At 39.5% G+C, this 11,356-nt stretch overlaps 1 protein-coding gene across 1 annotated transcript in view; it reads right to left on the bottom strand.

Annotated features, from left to right (window-relative positions):
- Positions 1-11,356, bottom strand: part of SLC8A1 (solute carrier family 8 (sodium/calcium exchanger), member 1) — a 394,332-nt gene that overhangs the window by 337,336 nt on the left and 45,640 nt on the right. The gene's annotated exons all lie outside the window — the stretch shown is intronic.

The raw sequence follows: 11,356 nt of genomic DNA, 5'->3' as shown, positions 1-11,356 counted from the left end.
CCCCCTGCGCGCCCCTCAAGCTCGCCGGGCGATCGCGTCGGGGCAGAGCCGGCGCGTTTCTGGAGCACGGAGAGGGTGGGGAGCCCTTCCAGCCTCCCAGCCTCTGCCGGCGAGCAGCTTTTCCGATTTCCTGCCGGCTCTCGGCCCCGCAGTGCGTTGTGGCCGCGCGCTAGCGCTGTCTCCCGCACCCAGCCCATCGATGACACGGGCACACAGGCACTGCAACTTTTCTTTTGAACCCTCTTCGCCTCTTCCGCAGACAGAACCCTGACCCCCAATTCGCCTACCCGTTTCTCACCTCTGAGTTTGTTAATCCAACTATCTTTCTTCCCCCACTTCCTGCCCTTCTGCTAAAGGAAGCTTTCTTTTCGCAAAAGGGTCTGAGCATATATCAGCGATTTTTTTTAAATCCTCACCCTGTGTTTTTCTACATACCAGATATGCACAACTATACGTTGTGCATACTAGATGCTGACACAAGCAGGTATACTGGGGGGAGGGTGTCCTCTGGCCAAGAACTGGAAAAGAGTCTCTGTGTTGGTATTTCCCTCAAAGATGCAGCTCACCTGGGAATAAAGACCCTGAGGCTGTTTCGTGTGAAAGCCGTACTGGTTTTAAACTACAGTGAGGAGTAAAAGCCTAGCATTAAGGTTGAGTTGGGAAAGACCTAATGCAGCAATCGACGAACTGTTCTTTGCCCTTTCCAAGAGAAGCATTATCATTGCCAATAAATCACTTTCCCCATAATTAATAAAGGAGCACTGCACCAGGCCTTTCCTCTCTTGACAGCTCATTCATTCTTACAAACCCTTAATGACTTCACGTGGTGAAAGGCTAGACCTGCTGTGGAGTTCACTAGCTCCCAAACCTGGCTGCGCATCAGACACACCTGGGAATGTAGTCAGATGCTGTAGACTCTGAGGCCGAATCTGATGCAGACTCTCCTGTTGTAGCTCTCAAATGGGGCTCCAAATTTGTATTTTTAAAACACCAGTTGCTACTAGCTACTGATGTCGTTTGCCAAGGTGTGGGGGGATTAGGAGCAGCTACTTCGGGAAGGTGGGAGAAGGGACCGGCAAAGCACCAGGCAGAAAGTTTTTTTCGGTGGAGACGTTCCCCCTGTACTTACGGTGCAACCAGGGCAGTCACCACAAATGATTCTGACTCCAGGAACCTCAGTTTGCCTCTGCAACAGAGGGACGGAATGTAGGAAATAGCCTCTTCTACCTCTGCGCCAGTGGCTCTCAATCCTCCTTGCACCTCAGAATCGCCTGGACCGCTTTATAAATCCCAGTGCTTAGGCCACACCCCCAAATTGATTAACTTTGACTCTCTGCAGGTGGGCCCCAAACAGACTTAATTTGTTTTTAAGATGCCTGGTTGATTCCTATGTGCAATGAAGGTTGAGAACCACTGCTCTAGGTCAATACTCCTCAAACATGAATGTGAATATGAATCACATGGGGATTGCAGTTTCTTTTTTAATAGACTTGGAGTAGTCTTGGGGTAGGCATGTGTTCAAGTGATGCTGATGCTATCTGAATAAGGACCTCACTTTAATTAGTCGGGTCTGTTGCCAGCAGTCATGGATACTGACTTTGTAGAGGATACTGTAAACTGCTTCGTGTCGCATAAATTTGCAGGAATCGTTCTTCCCTAGGAACATTTTTCTTTCCTTGCTATAAGTTAAATTTTCTTGGAAGCTACTTTCCACACAAACTTGGTTAGACTGCACTTACTAGTGGATATAAACAGAGTGACCTGTGGGAAGAGACAGAAGGTCACTGTCTCTTTTAGAATATGTCCTCTACCAAAAATTACTTACAGTCCCTGAATTTAAGGGAGTGTCAGTAGCAGATATTTGGATCACACTCGATGAAAGGGGCTTGGAGAGAAAAGTGGCTGCCTTCTAAATGACACTAAGGAAAGCATATAACTGAAGATTCCACTCATAAGAAATAGGACACAGCTGAATGAAGGAACAAAGAGAAAGCTAAATGAAAATGTGAGTGGGCCATATCTCATTAGAATAGATTTCGTGAAAAGAGTGTAGCCTCTTATTGCTATCATGGGCCACTTAGTGAAAGCTGAGATTTTCTTGAAATTGTAAGCATGTTTGTGACACGGAGTGACAAGAACCCTGTTCTTTAAATGTCTATATTCCAGTGATGCCCAAAGTCTGTCTTATGACTTTTTTTTTTTTTTTTTTTGCTTTGACCATTGAAACTGAAAGGCTACCTCTTGGCCTTTTCTTCCTCTTTTCCAATCAAAACTGCTTTTAGACTGATTTGGATTCTTGGGAAAAAAAATGGTCTTCTGTTTATCTAGAACTATTGAGAGGCAGCCTAGTGCCTAGCGATATGGCACCCTTTTTGGTTCAGTCAGTTTCTGAGCTCCTAATTTTCTTTGCCTTTCATTTCTCATTAAAGGCATTTTTATAATGGTTCCAGGGCCCCAAGGCAAATCAAACCTTTTGCTCCCTCCTAGATGTCATACATGAGTGGGTTTTTACTGCGAGAATTATCAAAGGCTACATCACAGACACAAGGCTGAGGAAGACTATGGTTCTGAGAAAGGAAAAAGAGAGGCTGCTGCAGTCTGTGGCTTTGGAAAGAAGAAACGTTCAATGGAGGAAGGTGATAATTTACATTCTAATAGCAGTAATGTTTCTTAATGGCAGCCTTCCTTATTGATTGCCATTCTTTCCTCTGGACTTGGAATTAAGAGTCACCGGTCTCCACTGTTATCTAACCAAAGCAGTATGACACAATCATTCAGGGGACTCCACAGGGATATCACTAAGATTTGATATATTTGAAAGATGGTTCTGATGTTCATAAACGATTTCCTAGGAAACCTTCAGGGGATCTGTTAGCAAACTCATTTTCAGACCAAGTGTAAATATTGTGAATTAGGCTCTACTTTTAATCTAGTCTATAGAAAATTTAGACATGTGATCAGGTTACCAAGATTTTTTAAAATATTTAATAGTTTACTAAAGCACTCAATATTTTTTCATCATAGGGAAAACAAGCACAATCCTCTGTTGAAATTCTTTTTATTTTTACTTTGAATTACATAAATCAGAGGTACTTCTATTGTCTCTTCCATTGCTCGGAGCTTCTGAAGTATGTTAATATAGTCTCAGTTATCCCTCACCTCATTTCTTACTCTGCCAGTCTTCACTAGTTACCTATCTGTTCATTCATAGGCTCAGTTTCATACTGATTTCTACATAAGAAAATGGTATTATATAATAGCACCCCTAGCCTGGCCAGTGAGTGGAGCTTAGAATTAGCCATTTTTCCATACCTAAGAATCTCAGGTGAACCATTGGGTTCCCAGTTTTGCTCTTTAGGTTTTCTTTGCTGATGAGTAGATCCAAGGTCCTTTGCTTTGGGGACAACTTTGAGAATTCTTTGTTGACTTCTAAGTGCTATTCTTCCTCCTCCCTGGAGACTTGTTCCTGCAGTTTACTTCTCTGTTTTGTTTTGACCAGTTGAACACCACTCTCGTACCTCACCCAGTTGTAAGCCCTGTTCCTGCATAACAGTCCACAGACTGGGGCAGCCTTCCTGGCAGACTCACAGTCACAACCCTCCTCCTCTCTGCATTACCATGGGGTCAGCCACTTCCTCTGAGTCGCCAATGAATTTGTCATAGTCTTTGGACATCAGAGGCCTGCAATTCTACATTTGAGCAACCTATATTAAAGAATTGGGTTTCTACAAAATCCTGACACTTCTGTTTTCCATTTCTGCCCCTTATTAAATTAAGGAAATATCTAGTCTCTATCCCACAACTTTATCAATGGTAACTCAATGGCAGAATCATTAGCTAGAGCTATTAATTAGTGGGTCAGAAAATAGTAGCAGATTGGTTAAGAGCCAAGGCTTTAGAGTCAGAATATCTGTGTTAGATTCTTAAATCCAGCCATGTGACCTTGGGGAAGCTTCTTAACCTCTGAAATCTCAGTATCTTTGTTTGGAAAACATGGATCATAAACTCTCCTTCAAGGTGCTATGGGAAGGATAAAATGTATATAGGAAGCTTGGCATAGTTCCTGATCATAGTAATTGCTGAGCAAATGATATTGCTGTTATTATTATTGGTAAATATTATTGGTAAAGTTTCATGAACATATTATCAATGTAAATTTTAAAATTTATATATAATTAGATTCTACATAATCAGGTCATCCATTATTGATATTGATTATGCTATTGTTTTTGTTATACAGAGTTCTATGCAATGAATAATCCAGAAAAATATACATTTCTACATCAAGACAGTACCTTTCCTCTCTGTAATGAAAAAAAGCTGCTTGTGCATTTTCTGATTTTGTAAGTACAGAGTGTGGTTAGTGATTGATTAAAAGGGGCAATGAATTCTTCTCTCCTTCACAATAATTATTTTCCCTTATGTCTGGGTATCAATTTAATCTTATCTCTATTATAAACTGAGGGTAGAATTTCAAAGACAGCCATTTTTAGACAAATCCTGCTACAACTAAAATTTTGATTGTCACATTACATTAATTTTATTAACTGGGAACTTTTTCTGTAGGGCATAAACTTCTTAACTAAGTTTATACAACATACTTTCCTCAACATTGATTCCAGGACTCTTCATCAAATAGGGACTCAAGATAAGCTCCCTGGGGTGCCTTGTACCAGGCAATTGTTCCCTACAATCCAGTTCTGAAGCAATGTCCCTGCGAGATTACACTTCCGTCTTTTTCATAAATCTCTTTTCCAAGCCACCGTTTATGATATACAACTCCCTTGCTGTATCTTCAATTGCTGTTCACTGATTAGACTCTTCTGAGAGCTGCCAATGTTTTAGTGGTTACCACAATGCTCAGACAGTAGCCCTTGAAGATGAAACCTAAGGGGAAAATAGACTAAACTTACAGGTGTTATATTCCATGATTTTAATGATGCTGATTCTGCTACTACTGGAAGTGTCTGGAAATAATGAAACTGTATGCTCTCGTCTCTTTAAAAATTTAGACTCATACAGTGTCACCTACAGAATCCTTAGTAATCACAAACAAGTAATATTCAGGAACTGCATTCTATTTCCCCTTTTAAAAGTATTATCCAGTCACACAAAAGTCACCTTTGGGTTTATTTCAGCTGTCCTAAGAATGTCTTTATCAAACCAAAGTATAAATTGTTTGTGTAGACATTAACATTTTTTGCCACCTCGAATTTAACTTTATGTAAGAAATCCTTATGAACTAGTGGGGGCAGCTGTGATTACTCTCATTTTACAGACTGAGAAAGAAAGCACAAAGAGATTTGCCAAATCCTGGCTGTACGCATGTATCAGCTGGGTTATTTTAAAAAATACTGAAAGCTGGGTTAGGGTTGGTCAGAAGTCGAGTCTGGGCACCGTTTTGTTTTGTTTTCAAGTTTTTGGGGATGGTTCTACCCTTCAGCCAGGGCTGAAAACCACGGGCCTAAGGTCAAATAGCTAATTTGTAGCAAAGACAAGTGATAAAGCTCTTTTACATCTGGCACAACTCAGTTTCTTTTCTGCTGCTCTATCGAATTTCACTATTTAATAGAATATAAAAATGAGGACTTTTCTTGGAAATTTAAGAGGACTTACAAATGTTTAAGGGCCTTTTTGAGTCCATAAGGGGCAGAAGTGGGTAATATAATTCACCTGACATAGGCAGATTGGAGGATATGATCTAGAAAGTCCAGCCCATTACTGTGGGGCCCCCTTCTAGTTGAACATTTATTCCTCAGCATCTAGAGCAGTTTTTGGTGCTTGGGACATGAGTTAGTAGAACACGTATTGTCCCCTGTAAGGGGACTGGTGTAGATGGAAAGAAGGATTCTGGTGATAGGGTAAACTCTTTGGCCTCTCTCCAGTGCAAATTGCAACTTAATAGCAATCATCTCCTTGTAGCTGCAGTGCAGGCTCTGGTAAGCTGACACAGTCACCATGTCTACACCGTTATTCTGCCTGGCCACCTGCTCTGCAATGACAGACAGATTGTCTGTGACATTGCAGGAGGAGGAACCACACGGAGGCAACAATCTGACCCAGCCTCAGGCTTGAGTTTGTAAACTAACCCTTTGTCAGTTATCTCAGGAATTACTTATAAGTTCTTATTTGGCCCAATTTGTGAATAAGTCAGAGAATCTCTTATTTCCTCTGTTAAGAAGGGTTAACTAGGCGTGGGGTTTATGAGCATTATTCTTGTATTCTTATTTATTATTTTTCAAGATTCAAGGAACATGTACGTTTTTCCCAACGTCGGTCATCAGGTAACTCGGATTAAAGGAAAAAAAGCTGGGTAGAACAGAGAAAAATAAAACACAGCTGAGAGTGCCATGAATTCATTTGTTCATTCATTTCTTCATGTATTTTTTCAACAAATATTTGTAAGGATGGACTCTGGGTCAGGCACTGTCTCAGACACTGGAGAGACATCAGTGAAAACCTCAGTAGAAGTTTCTACTCTCCTGGGACTCACATTCTAGTGAAAAAATGACAGGCAACAAGCAAAATAAACAAATTAACACATTGTAGGGTGTCATATGGAGATACTCCTGTGAAACCCATAAAGCAGGAAAAAATAGAATAGAAAAGTTTAGGGAAAGTACTAGTTTAGGTGGTCAGTTCTGCAGAGACTTGAGTGAAGTTAAGATTTCCTGTTGATACCACCATCCCTTTTCTGAGAGTCCCAAGCAGATGAAATGATATAGGACAGTATTTTTTTGTTTGTTTGTTTTGAAAATTTGTTTCTGCCCTGTATTGAGTTTTCTTTTGTTTTTAGGAATTCCTGCCTCAAAGCCATCGGACTTAATCAGGTTTAGCAGCAGAGGCATGGCCATATGACTTGTACCACTGTGTTTTGGAGCATATTCATATTAAATAAATCCAAGAGTTGTTTCAAAAAGACAGACTGCCACCAGGGGTTGCACATAAAAATAACTGTTCCTTCTAAGGCAGAGTTGCCACAAGAATTCTGAATGCTTCTTTGGTTTAAATTATAGCATCTTATTAATGCACCTGGATGACCAACTTTATAAGTAAGCTCTAGTGGGTGAACCTCTTGTCACAAAGTCAACAGCATTGGTGGATGGTGTTAGGGGAGGCCATGAGAATCATGTATGTGTAACTTAATGATGGTCCCAGTGCTGCTTTCTATGGGTCCATTATACCTCCTTTTCCTTTTTCCTGAATTCTTACCTGAAATTATACTATACACAACACACACACACCGTTACACAAACTCACATACTCGTTCACGTATATGGCTTGTAAATATGTCCAACTATTTAATTATTGAAAAATCATCAATTGCAAATTTGCAAATACCCATGGAAATCATAGCTGACCTCTTGTTTTTGTAAATTTTATTTAACCTCAATGGTTTTTTATTTGCAGAGTTTTGTATACTTAGTTTCCAGTCTACTTAGAGACTCAGGGCCTAAAGCAGATTACAACTCATATACTGTGCTTTTCTGAAATGAATGATATCAGATTTGAAGTCTAAAATAGATATATGAATTATGTATCTCATGGATCTTAAGAGAGATTTTTAATTTTTCTCTTATTGTTTCTTTTGTAAAAAAAAAATAAAATAAAAATCTCTTAATGTTGCTTAAGGAAAAGCAAAACTTGGATAGAAAATTATTCAACACAGCAAAGTGCATACTTCACTTGTAACAGATGATCAATAAATATATGTTGAATAAATGACACAATTTAACAGAACATGCTACTTTATAGGGTAATTGTTTATATTTTGTAGCAGATCACTGGTTTAATTTTTAAGGCATTCTGGCTGCAAATAGGGAGTGACTACTCCATTCAGAGGCATGAACTAAGTTCTGTGGTGATTTAAAAAATGTATTAGACACCATCCATGGCCTCTAGGAATTTAGTCTTATAGGTAAAATCAGACTCTAAGGATTTTTTTTTTTTTTTTTTTTTGAGACAGAGTCTTGCCCTGTCTCCCAGGCTGGAATGCAGTGGCATGATCTGCAACTCTACCTCCTGGGTTTAAGTGATTCTCCTGCCCCAGCCTCCCAAGTAGCTGGGATTACAAGTAGGCACCACTATGCCCAGCTAAATTTTTTATATCATTTGTAGAGATGGGGTCTCACCATGTTGGCCAGACTGGTCTCGAACTCCTGGCCTCAGGTGATCTGCCCACCTCAGCCTCCCAAAGTGCTGGAATTACAGGCATGAGCCACCGTGCCTGGCCGACTCTAAGGATTTTTGAAGAAGTGAGCGCTATGGCCAGGTATGTACTTTATGAGGATCAGTCTTGACAGTGTGTCTGAAATGTGCTAAAGTGGGCATGACCAAGGATAAAGAGACCAGAGAGGAGATGATTAAAATCATCTCAAAGAAGACTCACATAAAAGGACTCTAAACAACTACTGGCGACGAAAAGGAAGAATATAGCCGTTTTTCTCTTTGGCCCAATTCTTAGCAGAATCCTATTACCGCTCAGCTCAATCTTTTTTAAAAAAAAATACTGAGTTTTCATTTTGAGAGGAATCATTCTGGATGGTTTCAAGTGGAACACATATAATTTCTGTAAAGTCGTTACTATTATAGGAAAAGAAATCCTTTTTAAGACTGGCATATCAAGGTGGGGATGGAGGGTGCTAGTCTGCCCTACCAGGCAGAGAGGATATTTTACCACTGAGATGATGAATGGTGGCAATAAAAAGCAGACAGACCCTTCGTTGGTTTTATTATTGTGTCTAATTTCTCTACAGACAATGCACCCCCTGATCCTTTGCAACATGGATTTACTGCTCCCACTGCCTGTCCCTCTTGGTATGCCAGTGTTTCTAAAACAGATTATAGTAATCTGAGAATATCGGGTCTTCTTTCTATGACATATAACTGACTTGCAGGTAAGGAGCATGTGAGAAAATCCTTCCCCACTCCATGCCCCCCTGCACAGCCACCAGACATTTACATTTACTGTGAATGAAAGCCAAATCTGACTAAGTAGCGATTTTGTAAAGAGCCTCTTACTTCCCTTAACTACCACTGATTTTACTATTATTTCAGAAATATACAAGACTAGTGAAGGAAATCTAATATACTTGTAACCTTTAATCAAATATTTTTTTCTTTTGATCATATATATTCAGAAGAACATTGTTTTGTTAAAAGCAGTCTTATTTGTTAGATAACAAGTCCAAAGATAAAATAAATTGTTTTGATTTTTCATGTGTATTTTTGACATCTTTCTGTCACTCTTAATCTGACACAAACTAAAACACTATACATTCATCATTATAAAAAAATCTAGTGTTAATTTAACAGTACTTGACATTATAAGATATATTTATAAAATGAAAAGAATATGCTAGATATTTTAGATGTTTATTCTCTGATTTTAAAGTAAAATCCTCCTTTTTTTTTTTTTTTTTTTTTTTGAGGCAGAGTCTCACTCTGTCACCCAGGCTGGAGTGCAGTGGCATGATATTGGCTCACTGCAACCTCCGCCTCCCAGGTTCAAGCAATTCTCCTGCCTGAGCCTCCTGAGTAGCTGGGATTACAGGTGCCTGCCACCTTGGCTAATTTTTGTATTTTTAGTAGAGATGGGGTTTCACCATGTTGGACAGGCCGGTCTCAAACTCCTAACCTCAAGTGATTCACCCACCTCAGCCTCCCAAAATGCTGGGATTACAGGCATGGGTCATCATGCCCAGTCAAAAAATCCTATTTTTAGTTAAATAAATCTAATACTTTTTAATTCTTAATCAATTATAACTAAATAAATTTAATTATACTTGTTTAAATAAATAACATTCTATTTCTATATGAATCCTAGTGTTAGAAAACTACCTAATGAATTTCCTGACAAGTTGGGATTTTTTTTTTTTTTTTTTCTGTGAGAGGCAGTGTCTCATATGAGAGAAGATCAGAGCAGGCTGGGCATGGTGGTTCATGTCTATAATCTCAGCACCTTGGGAAGCCTGGGTGGGAGGATCACTTAGCCCAGGAGTTCAAGACAAGCCTGAGCAACATTGTGAGACCTCATCTCAATAAAAAAGTCAAAAATTAGTCAGGTGTGGTGGTGCACGCCTGTATTCCCAGCTACTTGAGAGGCTGAGGTGGGAGGATCGCTTTAATTCAGGAGTTTGAAGCTTCAGTGAGCCCAGATTATGCCACAGCACTTAGCCTGGGTGATAGAGTGAGACTCAGTCTCAAATAAAATAAAATAAAACAAAACAGCAGGAATGAGTTTGAGTTTTGTGGGAATAAACTTGAATTTTGGTAGTTGCCTGCTAGCTGTATTATCATAGATAAAAATTATTCATTCATTCACTCATTTGTTTATTGAGTAGTTTTTGACCACTAAGCAAGGTCAGGTGTTAGACATAACGGAATCATCAGTGGGAAAAAAATGGGACTTTCATCGTGGGGAAGAAAACTAACCAAATTACACAATTCATTTTTTAATTAACATTGTGGTATGTAGCAGCAAGAAGACACAGAGAATGGGCTTAGACATTTTCTGGGAGAGAGCTAACCATTTTTAGTAGACTCTGTAAAGGTCCAAAAGATAACTAAGCACTGGCTAGGAAAGGAAGGAGTGAAGTGAGTTCAGTACAGCCCTGGACAGAAGCAGCTTTGGACACAAAGGCCCTGAAATGAGATGCAGTTGAGGAACTGAAAGGTCAGAGGTTCTAATGCACGTAGCCAGTGAGAGAGAGAGGGATGTCAGCAGGGGCTGCAAAGTAAGCAGCGTCCGTGTTGAATTTATAGGACTTAATTTTTTGCTTTTGTTTTTCCTAAGATCAAGATGACTCACCTGCTTCATTCTAAAGGATCACCTTAGTTCCACTATAGAACAATTAGCCTTACAGTAACTAAATTGTCTGCCCTTTTTCACTTCTCTCTCTCATACAAAATTTAGCGGAATTCCTTCTAACTTAATTATTAAGGGGAGAATCGACAACTGGAAAATTAAAAACAAACTAAATCATATTTTCTAGGCATGTTTTACTTTCATCGCTATGCCTTGTCTGGGGTCTTCTATGTGATTATCAGTAATTGCCACAATGACCAGAATTATCCACCAGATCACTTTTCAGATTGCTTGGTGGAATCTTGTTCTTTTTTTGCCCATATCGCTTCTTGATATGCTATTCTAAATTACTCTCATACTTACAGACAAGGGAGGATGATTAAAGAGGATACACACACACACACACACATATACGTGTGTGTGTATATATATATCTCTATATAGATATATATATAAAGAGAGAGATGTATAGATATATATATAAAGAGAGAGAGAGAGAGAGAGAGAGAGAGAGATGGTGTCTCGCTCTGTTTCCCAGGCTAGAATGCA

The sequence above is a fragment of the Colobus angolensis genome, unplaced genomic scaffold (genome assembly GCF_000951035.1).
Source record: "Colobus angolensis palliatus isolate OR3802 unplaced genomic scaffold, Cang.pa_1.0 Scaffold15, whole genome shotgun sequence".
In the NCBI taxonomy this organism is placed as follows: domain Eukaryota; kingdom Metazoa; phylum Chordata; class Mammalia; order Primates; family Cercopithecidae; genus Colobus; species Colobus angolensis.
The sequence above is the reverse complement of the archived record's forward strand: the minus strand, read 5'-3'. Positions and strand labels throughout refer to the sequence as shown.